This window comes from Colias eurytheme, chromosome 21 (genome assembly GCF_061535395.1).
Source record: "Colias eurytheme isolate Ceu_HAF_F1 chromosome 21, ilColEury1 Martin Lab GWU primary, whole genome shotgun sequence".
Classification (NCBI taxonomy): domain Eukaryota; kingdom Metazoa; phylum Arthropoda; class Insecta; order Lepidoptera; family Pieridae; genus Colias; species Colias eurytheme.
This window is the reverse complement of record NC_143000.1, coordinates 5,943,092-5,966,663: the sequence shown is the minus strand read 5'-3', so window position 1 is coordinate 5,966,663 and position 23,572 is coordinate 5,943,092. Positions and strand designations below refer to the sequence as shown.

The window sequence follows — 23,572 nt, the reverse complement described above, 5'->3', positions numbered from 1 at the left end:
TATTATCCACACCATTAGATAAAGGATACGAGAAAGTAGGTAATGTTCTCAAATCAATTGTTTTCACTACATCGCGTGAATGTTAACAGTAAAAGTGAATCCAGTCAGGTGTATCTGTAGGCGTATTAAATCCACTCATACTGATTTGCCTATTAAATTGTTAAGAACACGGTATTCGCGGATTACAGTTAATAATAATCCGAAAAATTGTTAATGATTTTGACACTAATTCTCTTCTAACAACAAGCGTAAATTTGTGTTAATTTTGAAGTTGAAAGTATTATTTGCTTTTGTCCTAAAATTGTCTGTTGACAATGTGTTGTTTATGGTGGGTAGGTATTTAAAATATTTGTCTTGGTTTCAATAAACCAAGGTTTAAACTCAAATATATAGGCACTCAAATGGACGTAATGTTTTCTTTATTTAATATTTTTTTGGGAATACAGGTCAAAGCCTTCTTTTGTACACATCGAATTAAAAAAGGAAAGTTTAAAAATGTCTTCTTAATCTTTTAAATGTCTAAAAACTAAACTATTGCTTGCAATACCTATTATTAAAAAGTTCTCTTTCACATTACTCTTACCGAATAACTAAAGGATTTTACTGAATGTATCAGTAAGATAGAATTGTTTACGCTTCGATATCAACATTATCTAAAGTCTAAAGTAAAGCGTACCCAGGGCCAGATATCTCCTATTTCTACGGTATTCGTAAACTTGTTTGGTTCAAAATATTTAGTACAGTCGAGCGCACATAAAGAAAGGGTTATTCGAATATTTTCTTCTTTTTATATAATTTTATTTAATAATAAACTTTTGTAGGTATCTTCGCTTTAGATATACTAAAATATTTTTATTACCAACTATAAACTAAGTAAAATTATGCATGGAACGTTTTTTTGTGTGTTCTCCATGTTTTATGAAGTAAATATACTTTTTTTACAGTTCATAGGTATATGAAAAACTACTACTTATTAAGAAAAATTCCTTAATATTTAAGCATTGTGTATTCGACTGTACACTGTTACTTTTCACGAAACAGGTAGGTGTGTCTGGCACGTTAATGTTTCAAGTTCGATTCTTGATCGCGTGCCTCGATGTTTTTTGTGTATTTTTTTTTTACTTTTGAGAGTTGTATAGGGCTCGTTTTTAATAACTTTGAGCGTTGGAATTTGATCATGATTTGAGAAGTGCATGTCATACGATATTTGGTTACATAGTTGGATTACATGCCATGTTACTATGGCGATAAATCGTAAAAAATTTATTACGGGTTTTTCAATACTTATGTAACTTTTTCTTATTACTTACTTTCTTAAATCGGGTAAAGGTTAAACGCATAAAATGGTATAACAAGTACATAATACAAAATGCTTAGCAACAGTGAAAAATTGATTTCTTAAAATAACAAAACAAAGCCTACAGGGAAGTGACTCCAAGGTTTTAGTGTCGCAACGGTTCAGTGATAGCGACAACCAAGCAAACATTATCACCAAGTGGTAAATATGCCAGCCTATGTCACGTATAATATAACAAGGCTACGAATTCTGATATTAGTGTAATAGAAGCCTGTACACGTTTTCAATTACCCATAGTAAATGAAATCATTGTCCGATTTGGCAAGCATTCGGTCGGCTTACGGTACCGAGCGGTCAATTAAAATGAATCGATTCTTCCGTGGCATTGCGTAACTAGTGGTCACTTTTTCGGTTAGTTACAAATTATAACACGTATGATGTCTGGACTAGTTCAATATTAATACCGTTTTGATAAACACCTTTAAATAATGAAAATGGTTCTTTATTATAAGCTCTTTTGAGTTTGAGGTTATTTAAAGTGAGTAAAAATACTAATGAAAGAAACTACTGCCTCCAGTATTTAATATTGTTATACATAGTAATATTGTTATACAGGGTGTCCCACTGTTGGTATACTAAGCTCAAAGAAGGTTATAGTTTTGCATACGCTGAGTACGTAAAAAATACTTATAAAATTCCAGACGCATTTTTTTTCAAATAGATGTATTTTTAAAACTCTATGTTGTACACCCATAACAAGCTCCCCGCCCAACTTTGCCACCCGCACGTGAGCTATCGTTTAAGATTATGTTTTCATAGACAAAATGCTCATATTAGAGAAACGGTTTAAGCCGGCTGCGCTAAGCTAGAGAAGAAAACATGAATTTTCAGGAAAAATTTAGCAAAATTTTTTTGACGTTATTTTGTTGTTTAAGTATTTTTTACGTGATCAGTGTATGCAAAACTATAAGTCCCTTCGCGCTTAGTATACCAATAGTGGGACACCCTGTATAGACAGGCAAGACTTAAACGTCGCCTTGCATGCACTTATTCAGTTTCTTTTCTCTGGTCTTCATATCAATCGTATTCTCCTATTTTATTATAACTGGTGTTTTCAATTCGCTATCAGATAGTTTTGATTAAAATGGCAATGGCGGACGTTATAATTGTAGCGAGGAAAGCCATAAAGTATGTTATTACTTATTAGCATTAGAATGTGAAGTGATCGTATTCTCGTCACGAACAAACCGACCTTCAGTCTGTCGCCTTATGTGTATATAGTGAAACCTGAGAGCGGTATGAAAAATATGATATGTGATGAATAAAAAATATTACTAACAAATTAATCGGGGACGACTTAAAACGACTAGCGAAAAGTTTCTGGCCATTTAAAAATAAAAAGGGGTTAAAAGTAAACAAAATGAAAAAGAAAATTAGAACACAAAGCGGTATTTGGACCCGATTCTCTGCGACGATAATTCTAATACAAAAATGATATAAACATAAAATTTCGATACATAAAACTCAGTATACCTATATTTCAGCTCACTGATATTATAATATTAAATATCGACTTATAAATATTGTTTTGCATTGGTCATTTTGTCCTTCCCAACGCAAGCTTGATTTGGTGATGATTTCATATCCAAATATAATTTTATAAGATGTTATTCCCCTCGTTCTTATCTTCTTGTATGACTTATGCAAATATTTATATGAAGTTTATGCAAGCAGATATAAATCCCAAGCATTTTTCGACATGAAATTTAATAAAAATGTTCCAAATAATAGTTTTACAACATTTTTTTCGATAACGTATATTCATAGAATGATCTAGAAGGAATGTGCTTAAGCGATATAGCTGCTACGTGTACACAAATGTTCTTGTTTTTAAATAAAACGTTTTGATTTCAAGAAGTATCGATGAATATTTAGTAGTAAGGTACTTACAAAATTCTACAGCTCGACGTAAGAACAGGTGCAAACTAAGCGGTGGGCGTATACAAAGGTAGTGTTACAAAACTATAAATAATTCATTAATTTTCGACTTGCTCATAAATTATGTTACCGTAGTAGTATACAATGTGGTAAATTAAATTGATACATATAAAAATATAAGCGAAGTTTGTACACAACGGATGAGAAAGTCCATGCAAAACCGAATGTCCCTTTAACACATATAATTTAGTTTAAAACTTCATATGTTCAAATAAAATACAACTTTCCTTTTCATAATATCGCCACAAAACACGTATTCAAGCGTCAGTGAAATGAAACCTTACATTTTCCCACCTTGAGAGTGACCTGCGTGGCGAAAGCACAAGGCTTTGAAAGATTTTACTGCTGTTTTTGAAAGACTTGATTACTTCGCGGGGAATAAAATACAATGTTCTAGTGTCATTGTGAAGTATACATAGTTGGATATTTATTGCCATTACATATTATTGGTTAACTATGTTTACAGGTGTGTTAAGAGAAAGGAAAATAACAATTCTTTGCACTTTTCATTTTATCCCGTTAACAATACTCTTCACTTCTTCAGGATTGCTAATGACTCATCTGAAATATGATACTCACCTACTTCCCTTAGTTTCGTCTACGTTTTTTAAATTCAAATTCATAGATGTGAATACCTCTAATAAAATCTATAATGTAAACTTGTCGATGAAAAACTAAAATATCAAAGAATAAAAGTAAATTAAATGAATAGTATCACACCGACATAGAATTACACTAATTAGTAATTACGAATAAAAGTTAAAATTTATAGCACTATATTAAAAATATATTCTATGTTAAAAATTGTATTAATTGCCGTGGGTGTTTTTAAATTTAACGACCAAGTTATCGCAATCGTGTCGGTATCGTATCGTGTAAAAAGGAAGAAGATTGCATCCTAACTTTCACTAATGGTTATTGCTTCCACTGCAATTTTCAATTAATACAAGTCGTACGGTTAATAGGTTGTATTAAGTCGTGTTCCGCCCGCCATCTGTTTTGATGTGAAAGGAGACAAACTCGGGGAAAGTGTGACGATTGCGTATTCGCAATGTATTATAGAAATACAAACATGTGTGTTTTGTTTCACAATGCTATATATATGTTCAAATACCAAATGTTCGCTATACCAAATGTTCGCTAGAAATTTTAAAGAAATTGTACAATAAAATATCGTTTTAATATCCTCGTTTTTTTGGTCAAATCAATTTGAGCCAAAAACTTAATATTTTAGAAAATTCTGTCCTATAATTTGTGTCAATAAACATATTTTTAATCAAGGTAAAAACTGGAATTAAATCAAGTTTAACTAGTAAAAAATGTCACATACCATTGTACCTACATATTGTAGCATATTTATCCTTTGTTTTATTGTTTAAGTCTTGTCTTGATTACATTTTTATCTCAGCCAATCTAGTTTCGGCCAAACGTGATTGCTAGTTTATAGTTTAATGATTGATTTATACGAATAATAATTAGGATCCATTGACCAGGCTCTATTAAGCACGGCATTGCTGGCGAACGGTTGCCTTCCAGTCAAGGTGAGGCGGTCGACATTCCAACAGCCATCGTCTATTTTCGTTTTTCTCGATATGTTTTCATGTTAAAGGTCAGTATATCTCGGTGATGTATTATGCATTGAATTTTAAGCGAGACGGGGATAGAATGTTCTAGAGTTGTTTGTGTATGTTCGTCTTCATCACAGTTGATAAAACAAAATTTGAAACAAATGTTATGTCAGTAAATGTGAATTTGTACTAAAAAATAATACTTGGTTCAAGTTGTTATTTGTTAATCTTTGGCATGTAAAAATTGGGTAATTATTAGATACGATTATCAGCCTATTTAATTCCCAGTCCATAGACAATTTACGGTTTCGTAAACACCACATGAAAAATTATTTTACTTGATCAATTAAACACTATACAATATTGATTAAAGTGATGCTGCTTACTAAAACAACAATTAAATAAAATAACCTTTCGTAAATCGATAAAGCGAATTATTGATTTGTCTAAGAAACCATTAAGTACCTAGGCAGGCAAAACAGAGAAAGCCATAACCAGTATTTATTACCTGATAACACTAAGTACGTAATTTATTTACCTACATATTTCGCAAGCCAATTTCACTCAAATATCAATATTAACTGATAAAGGAAGCTGTATGTTAATACGGATATGAAAATAACAAGTCTAACAAGATAGACAACTTTATATTAATGTTTTTTTAGTTTAAATTGTTAAGCGATTTGCGTTTTAACTAGTTTTAATTAATAATGGATTATTAATTAGATACATAATCGAACTTGGACATTATAATAAAGTTAGTTAAGTATACTATAATAAATGGTTATTTTAAGCAATCGTATTGATAAAAGATTCGAAATATAATTCTTATAAGTTAGTTATAAGTAGGCACATTAAATATTTTCTTGAAGAACAATACTATTATAAAGGCGAAAGTTTGTATGGATGTATGGATGTTTGTTACTCTTTCACGTAAAAACTACTGAACCGATTACAATGAAATTTAGCACAAATATAGAGGGTAACTTGGATTAACACATAGGATAGGTTTTATCCCGGAAATCCCACGGGAACGGGAACTATGCGGGTTTTCCTTTGAAAACGCGGGCGAAGCCGCGGGCGGAAATCTAGTATCTAATAATACTTATCTAAAATTAAAGAAAAACGATCAGTAAACCAAATAAAAGTGGTCCATGCCTGAATCTTAAATGTTTAATAACAAACTGTCTAAAAGTAATTGTCTGAAGCATTTAATTGCCTAACGGGATGAGTGTTTGCTGATGAAATAAGCGATGAAATGATAAACACGGTTATAGCACACAGGTGCTAATAACTATAGCATGCTCAATTATTTAAAAAGTACGTACACGTGCCTCGTATCAACAAACAGTAGATCCAAAGATTAGTATAATATAACTTTATAATTCTTTAGATTTTACTTTCAATTTAAATATTTTATAGAACGTATCGTAAAACGCAATAAAACAGGAAATTGTTCAGATATAGTTAATTTTAATCAAGTTTATTAAAATATTAATAAATCTTTTGCGAACTCTTAAACAAAATAATAATTAAGTTGATTTAATTGATGACCTGGCCTTAAATATTAGGGTAAATAACAAATCTGTACACCTTTTTATATAAAAATTATTATAGACGAAAGACGAAACATTGCCTTTCGTGGTATTCGATATATTATTGCCAATAGAATATTCCTATACTTTGTATTTATACAGCTTATTTATACAGTTGCAAATGAATACGAATCCTTAGCGAGAACTTTCAAAAGCTAATAACCAAAGATCAGTGAAGCGTATCCTATTATACCCATACGATCACAATTGTCCATGAAAGCCTCAGTCATAACGATTATTACATCTACAATTGAACGCAATTATTTCACCATCTATAACTTTCACATGTTACAATGGTGTTATTGATCTCAAAATGTATTTCGTTTTTGCTATTAATGTTAACCGTTATGGGTCCTTTAGTTTTATTTTGTTTTACACTAAAACTAATTGCCTACTGCGCATTTAGAAATATTTGATTACAAATATATGTATACCAAAAGTTTATCCACTTTTTGCTAGTGCCTCATCCCAACTCGTAAACAATAATTTGGCGGAAATATGCCATAAAAACTATGGAATTTTTATCTCTGCCTCGAGTAATATTTTTGCTAAGTAAGATCGCTAAGATCAAATTGTACGATATGTATTTTTATTATAAACGATAGGTAAACCAAAGAAAAATCGAATAAAAACAATCATCTCCACTCATGTATGTACCTGTATGACCTCATAATCATGTCCTTAACCTATCATTCCATTTGCACATAAAGGTTAAATAGAAACCTGCTGTTGTGTAAAATATTCTGCATATTGACAAATACTCCAAACTGAATTGTCCCGTGAATACCTGTATCCATTGTGTACCTTTTTACGAACATTCAATCAACAAATATCGTTTTCTCTCGCATGCCAGCGGTCCGAGGTCACTGCTTGAGCTTAATGCAAATCTTGTATGACATAGCGTGTTAGCTATTCGAACTAACAAGGACAGGCATTTACATATCTTTATAATTTGATTGCTTAATTGCTATTGTAACATGCACTTGTTTAATTGTTTTTATTCAATCCACCTTTATCGTATGTACCTTGAGATGGTACAATACGTAATAGAGTTGTGATTAAAGAACGTCTTTATGGTCTTTTTTTTCATCGTAAATATTTACAATACGAAGCATAAAAAATAATGCCTCTTCTAGACGAATAATGTTGAGGCTGTCATGCACGTAGGTACCTTAATGATTTTTTAAAAAAGATACATTTATTCCAACTATGAAACACTGCCTGCATGTGAATTAATATTTAATTGACCTTTGTTATATGAAACTTTCATCATTTAAAAGACAAAAAACTAATTGTCGTATGAAGTCGAATAATATTAATGTAACTTTAATTATAACGACAAGTGTCTTTCTATTAGTTTTGTTGTTAGGAATATAGTAAACACGGAATCCATTTCACAAATATGAAAATTGAAACTATTGAACTTATTTTTTCCGTCATGACTAAAAAAATTAGATAATTATGCTTTTCCGACAAAACACAAACAGTTGATATTGTTTCATAACATGTATGAATTGAAACGCGTAATCCAATAATTCATTTATAATTGTAATTAATTCGTAATATTTCATATGTCATGTTAAATCACTGTTTTAATGACTTGTACATACAGTTACTTTAGCGACATGCCTAGTGTGTGCGATTTAAAGGAATAAGTCTGTAAATAAATAGCTTGTAACTTTCAGTGTTCGTTTTCACAACTACTATGTTTGATTGTGAATATTTTGATATTTTTTATAAATATTTTGGTAATTTTTCATAACTTCGTTGTAATTACCATAAAAATCAATTAAAATGTTTTTAATACATTCGTTAAAAAGTGAAAAATAAAAACAAATTATGACCTACTTTTGTTTACAAATAAAAAAAAGGTGTGTCCTTTGACTCACCAGATTCCAACTTGATAATCTCGAGTGACAGTTGCGAAATTTCTAAAGATAGATAAAGAATGTCGATGATGCAGCTCAGTTCTCACGAATTTGATAACAATAAGAAAGTTTACGTATAAACTAACAAAATGTTACGTGGTAGCAGTTTTATTTTTATTAAAAAAACATGTATAAATACAAAAAATATGATCTTGTTTTGTTTTATTTATATTCCTAGAAATATAAGTTGGAATATTATAATAGCTAAGGAAAATAAATCTGTCGTAATTAAATAATTACACTAAAAATTGTTAAGGCGAAGCTGTACTTAATCAAAAAAAAAATTTTTTGCCGAATATTTAACTTTACTTTAAGACCTATCCTATATCCTATCCTATCTGAGGCTCTAAAGCCGCGAGTGGGCCCTGGCCTGGTCCAGTACTTTCTTCCAGACCCCTCGATCCCTTGCCCGGGCTTTCCAATTCTTCACATCTATCGCTTCCAAGTCCTTTTCCACACCATCCAACCAACGGAGCTTTGGTCTTCCTCGATTCCTACGTCCATCTGGTTTTCCATCGAGCAGACGCAGAGGAGCCCTGTTGTCGTCCATACGTGCAACGTGTCCGGCCCAGTTACTTTACTTTAACTTACTTACTTACTTTAAGACCATAAAACAATAAAGGTATTCCAGTTCAGAAACCGAGGGTACGGGTTAAATACACATGTACAGCTGGTTCAAGCACATATACTCAACAGCACGAGTACTCTCATCGCACGAGCTTGGCACATTTACAAATAGATTTACATCCGCATACCAAGCGACTTATTGACTCCTTTTGACTTAATTTATGAATTTCTCTTTACACCTTTAGCATGGATAACTTAATAAGGTGTAACAAGTAACATAAAAAATAAAAATAATTGATTTTACAATATTTGGCAATATCTTTTGAACATTCCACACAACCGCTACCTCTTTTACAAAGACGTAATGTTAAAACATGCTTACTAAAAAACCCGACATTTACTTACATTTACTACAAAATTAAATTTATATGTAAAATATCGTTGAAAAGTTAGTTTACCTATACTATTACCCAGACCTATATAATTAGGTATATATATACCATACTCATTTATAAACGAAAGAGAGCTCATTTAACTAAGGACGTAGAGTTTGTTTTGTAGCACATTAATATTTACATAGATTGTTTGCGGTGCCCACATCAGTGTAGTGGTACTCGATAACGGTCAGCGATGTCAACTGCTCTTAACATTCATCTTGGTGCACACAAACGTTTTTAAAATAACTCTGTATGACCACTCCTCGTTATTTGGGACAAATGGACATTGTTAGATGTTAGTTTCGAAATTGACGTTGTTTATACTCGTATGTATCGTCTTTATTCCAGGAACTCAATCTTAATTATACCTAGAACATTGTTTTATCAAAAAAATTTGAAACTGATTTGAAATTAAAACATCTTTAATGGAGATTAACGTTGTAAAGCTTAGTAAAATTGTTGACTACGAATTTGAAATTCGTGGAATATATAAAAAAACGATCTTATAACTTACCCTTAATTAGAGTTCGTTTGTTAGCAACAACTGTTATTTACAACAATAGTCTTAGTCAAAACTTTTTACATAGAAATATTGCAAAGGTAGAGATAGCGTAACATAAACACTCGGGGACTGCCGCGGTAAAGCTATTGCATGCTATGCCTTCAAGCCACACCTCCGTGCCCGTCTGAGTGGGGAGCGTGAGGTTTTTTCGTTACGGAATTTCTGGATTCGGTCCCCGCGCTGAAGGCCCGCGAAAGAAGCTATGCAATAGCTTAAAATATAATTTTTCTAATCATATTATTGTAACATACATCAAATATAAGTTATACAATCCTAACAAAAACTCCGCTTTGGTACATAGTTTTCCACAGCAGTCTTATAGATTACCTAGTTTTTATAAACAAAGTGGTACAAGTGCTTTTCCAAGGATTACCCTACAAACAAATTGATATTCCCCACAATATTAATATAGATACAGCAGGATGCATGTACATCGTAATCAAGTGCAAAAGATCCCGTTATAAGGCCCTAGACCGGTCCGTACAGGCTAGATTTATTAACAGGAAACCTATGTAGACCTTGAATTAGATAACTCTGTAACAACTGACACTAATTGTAGGTAACTTCTATTTTGAACATGAATTCCACTGACAAGGAATAAGCGAGTAAAAACTATCTTGATTGTCGTAAACATTATCTCTGTTGAATACGGTTTATCTTTGAAATACTTACATATTATAATGTTGCCTGCATCTTAAAGAATTATTATTATCTGATCTAGATAGGTTAGGTATTCAATTAAATACCTACAGGCTAGGCATTTATGAGTTCCAGAGAATTCGGGAAAACGTAATCTAGGTGTGTATTTACAACACTTTTATAAATAATAAATAAATAAATAAAACACATTTATTGTCAAGATCACAACACGAGATACATTTACAAACAAAGGAAAAACAAAAAGAAATGAAAAGAAAAATAATTAAGAATCTTATTCCTAAGAACAGTTATGTGGCAGTGAGTGACCTGACAAATGGAGCCAACTCAGTTTATGATGACAAGGTGATTAATACCTTACCACCACTGATTTTCAGTGACCCCAAGTGACGTACCTACGTATAAAAAATGAAAATATTTTCAACGTGTTCAAAGTGTATTTTTATCACTTCAATATTATGCAGCTTTGTTTATTTTGGATATTATCTATGGTACAAAAACTTATTTTATCGTACGATTTACCAATCTTAAACTCCCTTTAAGCATGAATTTATGATAGCGTTTCTTATTTAACGATCTCCGTCATGTAAAAGAAAAAGCTTGCATAAATCATGTACATATTATTGCAATAAGCATGATTTGTAATCGAAAATGACCGACCTTATTTTACGTCTTCTTTGCAGTCGTTGGAACTTTAATAATAGCGCAGCTTACGACGGTAAATGGGCAATTTCTGCAGAGTTTATAAGAATGTGCTTATTTTGAAGATTTTATTATGAAGGAACAGGTAAATGCTTCAACTTTCATCACTGGGAGAATTGTCTTGAAAAATGTACATAATAGAAAGTACATTAGTAAAAGATACATGGATTTGTTTAAGATGTAGACTTAATATAAAAATAAGCTTTTTATTACTCTATCATCGTGATTATACAAAAGCTTAATATCAAAAGTTGTTTATTTGCTAATACTCCAATGTTGCGAATTCAACCTGTCTACGTGTACCAGATTTTTATATTACTCAAGTATAGATATAGCCTAGATTTAAACACTTTCACTGAGCATAATCGATCGGAAACTACCGTATGCGGTCATCGGTTCGTCGAACAAAAGGCTCCGGCTCATTTTCCTGTCAAATCCAACTGTTGAAATGGAAATTAATAATGTATGAATCTGGTATTGATACTTTCGCTTATCACACGAGAAAGTTGTAATGAGGCTGTGATGGTTCGTCCTGAGGTCAACACAATGCAATTTGTTTGCAATGAGCTTGGATAATTCATCATTCATCATCATTGCACTATTTAATATGATAAAGCTGATGAGTTCGCTTTGTTGAACGCGCTAATCTCAGGAAATACGGGTCCGATTTTTTTCAGTCTTATAGATAGCCCCATTAATCGAGGAAAAATATAGGCTATGTATCATTACGGTAAGACCAATAAGAGCGGAGTAATCCGGGTAAAACCGCGGGACGCAGATAGTGCTTTATTAGTTGGTAAATGAAGCCTGTATAATAACTTTTAATATGAATGCAATTTGCTGAAAAGTCTTACATTTTTCTGGTAACAATGTATGACTAACAAAGCGTGATTAGAACCAAGTCAATAAGTATTCAAGCAGCTTCGTTAGACCCTTATTAGGCTCAGAAGCAGCCACACTGGAAGTCAACTTCCGTCAGTTTACGATGAACATCCTATGTTTAAATGAGCCCATGATAATCATAAATATGTGACCATAAATGTGTAAACGCAAATATAATCCACTTGGCTTGATAACTATAATAAAATGTATTGCAGAATAAAACATTTTTATAAACATACCATTCTGCAAAAGAGATTAAGTTGAACTTACATAAACGTAACTTCTTTATCTATTATGAAAGAAATTCCACCTCTATTAAGTTTGAAAAAGTTTTATGTCGAAAAACATATTAGCTAATAATTTTATGCAAAGGAATTTAAATTATAATATAGCTAACGCAATGACCTACATACACCGTACTTAATCTAAGTTCTTACTTAGCGCCGTGAGTGTTATCGCGGGGTGATTGGCCGATAAGCACAATTAACATACTAAGGTAAGGCGAAGAAAATTAGTTACAATCTGAAGATTAGACGTATTTATAGTAGGTAAGCGTATAATTTGCGACCATTCATTTATAAGGAGTTGATGGCTTATAGCAACCCGTTTATATGTATATTCATATATAATTATTAGTTTAATTCATCGCGAACAAGATTTCTAATGATGGGATTAGATGTATCCGGATCTCATGAAGAAAGACTAGGGAACTTTATAAGGCCAGTGAATTAATAGTCTGCAATATACTTGAGACATAGGTTTTTGTAATTATATTGGTTAACTAGAGGTGCCCGTAGTTTTATCCGCATTGCTCAGTTCCTGTTGGTCTTAGCGTGATGATATATAGCTTATAGCCTTCCTTGATAAATGGGCTATCTACCACCGAAATAATTTTTCAAATCGGACCAGTAGTTCCTGAGATTAGTACGTTCAAAACAAACTCTTCAGCTTTATAATATTTCGTTTCGATATAATATATTATTACACTTCTTTTAAAAACGTACACTTAGATATTAGGTAGTCCACGTTTGATATTGTTAATTTGTTATGTTACATATTATCTGCTAAATGTGTAATGCTCTTAGGTAATGCGCAATTTAAAATGTAGGTATTGATCGAATTTCAAGCTTTTAGCACTCAGTAACTAAATGATATAATCTAGCTTTCTCAATCTAGCATTCATTTGCATATTACTTTTTAATTCTTGAATATTTACATATAGTTTAAAATTGCATAAGTTTCTTTGAATCGTTCTAAACGTCTGGGCATAGAACTAAGAAGCATTTAGAGAATTCGATACATTCTCACCCTGTTTGGTCAATTAAACCATATTAAACCATTACGTTGGACCCTCTTGCATAATATATAGCTAGAGAGCTAGCGCAAAGCTACCTGTATGTATTTGACCAGACCTGGGTTTTTGTGTGTTGATTCCCCTATACCTACTATACATGAGATGAGGAGTCACTAAGCCCAGAGTGGTGGACGGGGCGCGCGCTCAGGTAAGACGGGTGGAAATTTTTGGCGAACTTTGAAACCATTTGACCACGTCTGCCATTTTGATATTTGAAAATAGATTATTATTACTATCGGAAAATAACAATGGCAGACCATTATCACGCGGATAACACTCTGGCAGACACTTATGAAAGTGCTGAAAAAAATACAATTTTGAAAGTATTTGACCAGATCTGCCATTCATATATTTTATTTATCAGGGTCTTCAAAACTCATTTTCGAAACGGCAGACATTTTCATTGCGTACAGACTTCAGCAGACAACAAAACTTTACAGACTTCAGCAGTCAACAAGACTTAGCTTCTACATGGTCAGATGTATATATATGTATTACGTTCCCTGACCTTACATCAATGATTTACTTTATTAATGTTTTTATGGTCATTTACATTTAATTTTGAAAACTATGGAATAAAATTTATAAATTTGATGATACAAAACTAAATACATTCGTAAAGAATCTCAAATATAAAGTTGTGTTGCAAATAACAAATCATCATTTAAATATTTAGTTAATTTCTTTATTTAAGAAACAATTAACAATTACAAAACAACGTAAAAAAAAACACGCATGCATTTATTGAAATGTTCATTCATCATCACTATCGTATGGCGTTGTGTGACTCGTCTTCATAATCCATTGAATCGGATTCTGTAAAAGTAAAACGTAAATTATATAATACAAGAAATGAGTAAAGTCAAAAATAATTATTAAAGAATTAATCATTACAAACTTACCTAGTAAGGCAATGCCTTTGATGTCGCACGATGCCGCCGCGCCGCCAGTGTAGGTACTTCTGCTGCTACATGAAAATATGCTAGGGTTGCAACAAATGGGAAATAAAACAATTGTGATTATTACTATTATGATGTAATCATTTATTCATATGTACATTCAAAACAATTACGATTATTAAATCTGATGTAATTATTTTATCATAAATATATGTATATAATTATTATTAATTACATAATATATTGCACTGTGAAATATAGACGTACCTACTTATCACTTTATTTTTGATGTTCTTAATTGTCTTTTATAAAATTTAAGTGACGCATTCGCATTGGGATTAACAATCCGATAAGAAAAGAATGGAGACAACATATACATAGCTTTGATTTCAATTCTACAGATACAAAATATACAATCTATCTAAAATGATACAACGGATGTTTCATGCGTTTTCTCGTCAAAATACCGAAACAACGTAATTATTTTATAGTAGTTGGGCGTGAAAGTAAAAAAAACAAATGAAAAGTGTTTTCCATATGATTATTTATTAAATTTACGCGATTAAGAATAATTTCAACGATACAATTTAGTAACCGAGAATTCAGAGAAGGATTAAAGAAAATACCTGCCTGATCATTTTATCAAACTCTAAAAGAATTATGGTTATTTCCACAGACATAGATAGACTACGCAAGTACCGCGATCTGTATGAAAACCAAGCGTGTCATATTTTTTGTACTGACCTTGACGCATTATGACGTCACGAGCGCTTTTTAGTGATGGTAATTTCATTTTACGCTAAATCGATTAGGACGCCACTCGCGCGGCGATTCTAGTATCGTCCTATCCCATCGAAGTAAATCGAAAGAAATCAGATCAAACTAGATCTATGTCTAAGAGGTAATTAAATAAATGAATCGTAATCGATTACTAAATCGATTCAAGACAGAAAAATGATAATTACCATAGACAGAGGAATGATAAAATAAATTTATAAACCTTTTAATATTCTAACAAGTAAACGTTGTGCAAAACAAGTGTTTTAGCTTTTTCTTACATATGCCCATTGAGTTACCGTGTACTACGTACTAGAGAGGCCATCGAAAGAAAGTAATGAAACTGTCAATCAATCAATCTTTATGTCCCGTTGCATCAATCCATTTATCTTTTATGTTCGGGTTACTTGGAAAACTGAAAAAACAAACATAGTCTAAGCAATAAGGAGTTTTCTTAAAAAACTCCCAAGATGACACTTTAACTAATGGCGTCCATGTCTTAATATTTATTTTTAGTACCTTTGTATTAAAATACTTAAAAGTTCTAGGTCAAGTCGTATTAAATGACAAAAAAATCTATGCCTTTTTTTCTGAAAAATTGCTCCTTCAAATTATCATTTTTCTGTTCGATTATAAAATCGATTAGAATCGAGAACTGTTGCATCAAATGAACATCACTAACCACAAAATTGGACAGAAAAATGAGAACAGAAAAATGAGAAGACGCTATTCATTGCTTGTTATCATACGACTCGATCTTTACCGTGACAAGTAAAAGCCGCAATGTATTCCGAATCATTTCGTATGATTTGGTATACGTGTTTGTCACGATCGTTTTCCACCGATATTCTTTATTTGATTTTAAAATAAATAGTGCATATTCTGATTAGAAAATTACTTACCGGTGGAAGGAAACATCTCTGCTAACTCGGCCACTCACAGCTGTGGAGTTTCTACAGTTTATAACGGCGCAATTCGGCATTTTACTTTATTCAGCTTCACGTCTTTCCTTGGCGAACCGCAAGCGCGGACTGAGTGTAGGCCAGCGTCAAGTAAGTTTCATAAACATAGTTTGGACACGGGAAGTACATACACTCGCTTAGTCTATCTTGATACATGTCTGTGGTTATTTCGCATCACTCGGTTTATTAGTTTAGTAATAATTATTAAAGGTACAACCCTAGCCATTGAGTCGAACGGTAGGCAACACAATATCGACCTTGTGCGGGTACATATAGTAGGTACATTTCTTCTTGCTGTGAAGCGTAATTATTATTATTAAGATTTTTTAGGCTATTTATAGCGTAGTAATTTTCACTTTTGCATGGAAGTGATGTATCTGCTAGTAGGTATCTAATCTGTGCTATACTGAAAACATCTGGCAATAACCGTTAGAGTGGGAACCGAAAAGAGCCCTCTCAGGTATAAAACCTAGACTATTTGAATGCTAGTAACTATATAAAATATAAATACTATAGGCTAGAGTGAGAATAATATTGATATATATGGAAAAAAAAATAGCTACAGAGATAGTACATGCATAGATCTGACCATGTAGTAGCTAGTTTTTGTTGTCTGCTGAAGTCTGTACGCAATGAAAATGTCTGCCGTTTCGAAAATAAGTTTTTAAGACCCTAATAAATAAAATATATGAATGGCAGATCTGGTCAAATACTTTCAAAATTGTATTTTTTTCAGCACTTTCATAAGTGTCTGCCAGAATGTTATCCGCGTGATAATGGTCTGCCATTGTTATTTTCCGATAGTAATAATAATCTATTTTCAAATATCAAAATGGCAGACGTGGTCAAATGGTTTCAAAGTTCGCCAAAAATTTCCACCCGTCTTACCTGAGCGCGCGCCCCGTCCACCACTCTGGGCTTAGTGACTCCTCATCTCATGTATAGTAGGTATAGGGGAATCAACACACAAAAACCCAGGTCTGGTCAAATACATACAGGTAGCTTTGCGCTAGCTCTCTAGCTATAATGTTATATGGCCATATTGGACCAACTATTGCATAATTATACTACTTTATTTACTAATGAGGTTTTAATCTGGTATTTATTTCAAACTTGTTTAATATAGTATTGAGATGTCAAATGGAATTAAATTAGGTTATGAATTAATCTCTACAGCCTACATTACTGCATAAAAATGTTTAGGATATTATGTTTCTAAATATAAGGATATACATTTTAAATACTTACTAGAAACTCAAACATTAAACAGTAAAAAACTTATGCAATTAAATTAAGAATAGACCACCGCAAAACCTACTTACTATGTATTATATGATATATTAATCCTTTATTGAAAGTTTTACTAATTAAATTTGCCTTCTTGGTAACTATAATGGGTAGGTTGCGTTTCTGGTACAGACTGATAAAACGCCTTTATCTAACAGTGGCATCTTTTTACATCAATGTTCTATTACCCTGCTATAGGAAAGATTAATAATTAACCGACTTTAAAGATGGAGAAGGTTAGTTAATTGAACTTTAATATTATCTTGTTTCTTAACTATTTTTGGTAGGCACCTATACTTATTGTTAAAATGTAAGTAAACAAAGAATAAAATTTTCCTTATACATACCTAGTGACTGACATGTTCTATACAATGTTAAAACAATTACATATAATGAATATCGCATACTTTGATCACAAACAAGTGATGTCGAACGAGATGAAAGTAAGCCTGCACCTTCAATCGACTTCCGCAATAGGAAGTTACATCACTATTTAGTATGTCGGTCGACTAGCGTACAAAATTCCTTTTATTGATATGGTAAAATCGATAATAGTATAATAACTTGTATGGTCACTTCATAATATTTTTTAGAAAACATATTCTATAAATATTGCTTATTTAATTAGCACAATGTAATTGTTGTACACAAATAGAAATATATTTAGTAAATGGAGAAATAGCTGGTCGGCTTTGTTGCGATTTTGCCGTTATTAAAATATGTCTAAATATCCTGTAGGAAAACTACACTTTAAAGTTACTGTTAAGCGAATTATAAAAAATATTCATACCCATTTATTTTAATTAAATCCATCTAGTTTTATAGATGTGAAAGGCTAATGAAATATAACACATGTGCATAATATTGGTGCAATCAAACATTTTTATCTCATTTTATAATTTAAACTAAACCGAGATTGTGTTATTCAGAATTGCAAAGCATTACAAATAATTCTTATGTAGGTATTACATATATCTACATAATATCATAAATTATATGATATCGTCATACAAAAATATGTAAAAGAATCCATTTGTTTCTTACAATTAACGTACCTAAATAATAACTGATTATGTACGTAATATACGGCCTTATCAATTTTCGCAATTTCTCACCTGCCTCTCGACTCTTGCCTGCATTCCATGCTTACATAAACTCATTTATACGTTAAACATACGAAGAAATATACTCAGAATCTTCTCAGTAAATTATGCAATGCTTGTTACAAGAACGGATATCGACATTTACCGAAAAGGTGCAACGCAAAGCAAAAAATTGCATGTCGTGCACCTACTTTAAGAATAACGATATATTATATATTTTTTCTTTTGCTCATTTAAAACTCTATATTTTAATCATTTTAATCACACGACCTAATTGTATAAGGTAATATTATTAATTAGATTTATTTAGAATCTTAACACATCGAAACATACTCATGCATTCGTTATCTGCTTAAAAAATTAGGATACATCAAGCAAGTTGCAATATATAATATGCAACACAATATGGTAATACTTAAATTTAGTAACAGTTTTGCGGCAAACGTTTTACTCAAATTACTCAACCATCTTTTCTAAAGATATAATGAGAAGAGTTTGCAATGCAAATCACACGTAATAAATAATAATGCATTTATGTCATCACTTCAACAGTTTTATGTCACAAAAGAAAAGATTGCCAAAAACAGAACCATAAAAGAAACCATTTGGTTTGACATCCAAACGAAAAAAAGATTCCAATTTCAAACCAAATCCACAGATACCTACAGATAATCTCTTATATTATTATTTTTATTAAAAATGCAACTATGCTACTATTAAATGTTATCCAAATGTACACAATGTAGAGAAAATGCATAATGAATATGATCGCATGATTTGAAGTTAATTGTCACAAGTTTCCCGCTAGTTTCCTACTTTCATTTAGCGCTAAATCGAACAAAAACGCAACTCGCTCGACTGAGACGAACATAAAATTTGTGAGCAAAAAAATGCACAGAAATATAAATTTCTTCTAGCACCGGGTGATCCGCCTTTGAAAGTTCTAGTAAAATCATCTACTTTTTAATGAAAATATGAAATGGACGGTTACAGGTTCTTTTTGTATTATTCATTGCAGTCGCGACGAAATTTTATCCGGTATTTATATTGAAATGTTTATGGAAATTGTTTTTATTGAAATTCGTACTATACCTAAGTACGTAGCTACAAATTGATTTGAATGTCGATTACGGTAATATTTTATCTGTATCAAATGGCGCCATTTACGGTTCTGAAATTGAAATTAAAACGTCAAAGTTAATTCAATCAGTTAGATATAGGCCGTTAGATATTAATTATTAAAATCTAGCTGACATTCTAATATTAAAGAACAGCGATTCTGAACCATTTATAACAGTAAAATTAATACTCGTTCTTGTGTGTAACTTGTAAATATAAATTGAATTCAAGCAAACATACACAGTTCCGCATCTAATTTTAACCCATAAAATATTTCATAGCATTATGTCCTCTATGGTTATGTGATAAAAACTATAATTGGAGGAGAGGTTTTACCCATGCTCTGTACATACCATGGTGTTAAAGAACAATGAGCTATTATGCAGTGCGGACGGAAGACAGACGAACCAACTTGGGACTTAACTGACAATAGAAACATCCTATGGTTTTATATTATTCGCTACAATTGAAATATAACCTGTTAACATTTAATTGTTATCAAGGTTTGTATTGTATGAAAATTATTTTAGTGGTGAATCATCGAAATTTTGTAGGTTTTTTATCGTTTAAATTTAACTTGTATGTGTATATGAATTGTGTAAAAAAAAACATTTAAAATATCTTCTCGAAATTCGTAATAAGGTACATCATCTCATACGAATATCCATCTTCTAAAACTAAATCAAATTTGCAGTTTTACTTACAGTTGTACCTAGTTGGTAATAAATAATAACTGATTATGAGCATTTGATGCAGTTATGCTATAAAGATTAATCATTTTATATTTTCAACACTTTATCGATATTACGTATAAATGAACCAGCATATAATTGAGTAACTTTAATGATGTAGGTATATCAAACATCTCCGAGTTTTCCGCTTAACGAAGCGTACGAATTTATCTAATAGAAATCAGCACGAATATTGTAGGTACTTCCTTATCTATGTATTAAATAACAACTAAGAATTAACCAAGGTTGAATACGTGTTATGTAACATTGCGGTAATAGTAACGGTGACAGTTAATCGTTAATTTGCTCAAACGACATGTTCAAGTAACAGGAATTTTCTAGACATTGCAGAGGACTCTGTTACAAAGCTTATTGTATGAATGTCTGAGTAGAGTAACAACTTTTCACTATAATATGTTTTTCCATGTCTTCTTTTATTTCGTTCTCTGAGAAAAGCATTTTGTTCAGTAAGAAGTTGTTAATATAAGTAAATTTACAATTTAAGAACTGGAATAAGTTTTAGTTGAAATTAAATTAATGAAAAATTCATCTAGAAACTTTTTATTAATCTCATTAAAGAAATAATCCATACTAATATTATAAATGCGAAAGTAACTCTGTCTGTCTGTCTGTTACTCAATCACGCCTAAACTACTGAACCAATTTGCATGAAATTTGGTATGGAGATATTTTGATACCCGAGAAAGGACATAGGCTACCTTTTATTGCGAAATATGTACCACGGGCGAAGCCGGGGCGGACCTCTAGTGGCACCATAAACAACAATTAATAAATAGTTCTCAATATTTATTATCTTGTGACTTGTACGTTGACATAAAAAGGGCGGGAAACGTATTGTTTTTTGTTCAACATATCTTACATCGTAGGTAATAAACAAACCTATTGTATCAAATGTACTTACATAATTACATTTCAATTATTAATTATCGCCACATAAATAGACAATTGCAAAACGTTGTTAAAAATTTCAAGGCGAATTAAAACCTATATATGAAGGTTAGGAGTAATTATTTTTAATTATTATTTATTATTTACATAACGAGGTGGTAGAAAACAACATAACTTTCGTGAAGATAGTATGTGAACCTCCTAACCGAGTGGCCTCGATTTTTGACAATATACCTTTATTATTCATTGTTTAGTGAACTTAACCACGACTATTGGTTTTAACGACAATGGCTTATTATTCTTTTGAATATTCTTACCACTATTTAATTTCACAGACACGCGATGAGCACTTTTCCTTTCTTTCTATTTCTTAAAGTTGTTGACGGAGTTTTGAAGTTAATTAAGTGTTAAATGTAAGGTTGGTCATTTATCATTTATTTATTTTCTTAAGCTTGTAAGTTTTGACCAAGCTAATGAAAGAAAAAATGTGCCTATTGTGACGTTAAGCTTCAGGATAACCATAGGATAACTTTAGAATTTTAAAGTTAGATAATACCTAACTATTACTTATAAAAAAATATTGATCACATCTAAAAATTGGTTGACGTACCTACTCATGTTTTTCATCAAATGACAATACAGACCATAAAAAGGAAAAATAAATAGAGGTGACGATTTGCATTGAAGCCGTGTGAAGATATAATTATACTGATGATAGAATAAAAATAATTGTCCATTGTTTTTCCATAAATAGTGATTGCGCCACAAAAACAATCATATTATATTGTCATGCGGTTATTAATTAGCATAATATGTTAACATATAATTGTATGGGATTGTTTGGCTGTTTTTTGGACATCATTAAAATTCCAATGAAATACAATCTTCATGGAAATGACAAATGACATATTTTAAATTGCATTGCAATAATTAAGATACGCTTATTTCTTTTCACATAAAAAAACTAAACGAACACGTATTAGGTATGTTTACTTTCCTATTTAATATGTATACAGATACCAATTTTTGTATGCTTACAATTTGCTAAATTGTCACCTTTTTAGTTTTTAGTGTCTTACAAACTTCAAAATATGTTCAGCTATAGTATAGGTAGTTATTGTATATAGGTACTTGAAAGATACATATCTCTTCCATTCTAAATCTCTATTTATTTGAAATCACATTTACAAGTACTTAAAGCAACTTATTTACAGTTGTAACAACCAGCAGTGAGTTGTTTTTGTATCTAATCTTGTAAGATATGTTAATATTCTTAACATGGAGTTTTTTCAGTGCAGTAACGGCATCGAATTCTTATACCGCTCCCAAAACATCTAACGGTTGTCTAAACTGAATGCCTGCGGTTATATTTTAAAATATTATCAAACAGAGGTTATGATTTGAATTTATATGTAAAAAATCTCTCATGAACAGATGTATAGTAGGTCAAAACGATTATATTTAATTAAATAACTTAAAGGTAGGCAAGATAAAACAAAGTTTTCAAGCAGTATGAATATAATATGATACATGTTATTTATTATGTCGTAACTGTAAGCCTGTAAGGTAGGTATTATCAGTCTATGAACACCTATTTTGTCTTCGAGGACTGGACATGAACGTTAAGAAAATTTGTAAAAAACATAATAAAAAACTGCCTTAAATATAGTTACCTACTACCACAAACAATAAATGCCACTTTCTCATCTTTAAAATCAGTTTATAAGTTTAAATTGCCACAGATTGCTACAAACCGCCCGCTCTCAAAGTACGCTTCGAAAAAACTTAAAAAAAGCTTAATGTGGTACATTCTCCGACTTTTTACGACGATTTGAGAATAAATCATCCCATTAAACGTACTAATATTAAGTTTTTATGGGCATAATATGCTATGTTTTTATATCACAACCCAGCAATCGTCGCTCCGCCTTACCGTAATGTAATTTTATCAAATTACGAGCCGACAATATTGCCAAAGTACAGTCGAGTGCGAGACTCTGTTGAAATGTACCTTCGGTGGAAGTAAGAGGGTATCACTTCGTATGAAAGTTTTGTGAATGCGACTGTACATTAGTGTTGCACGCTGCTCAATCTGCGATGATTTTCTGACATGTGAATTTGTTCCGCTATTCAGGTCATTATACCGGTGTTTATGTGATATTTAGTTTGCAATAGAAGTAAATTGGGAAATAAAAAATTATTCCATCGGTTATGTAACTTAACTAACCGATAATTTTA

General features: G+C 31.5%; 1 protein-coding gene across 2 annotated transcripts in view; it reads left to right on the top strand.

Annotated features, from left to right (window-relative positions):
• LOC149899165 (uncharacterized) overlaps window positions 1-23,572 on the top strand; it is a 58,136-nt gene that overhangs the window by 13,652 nt on the left and 20,912 nt on the right. The gene's annotated exons all lie outside the window — the stretch shown is intronic.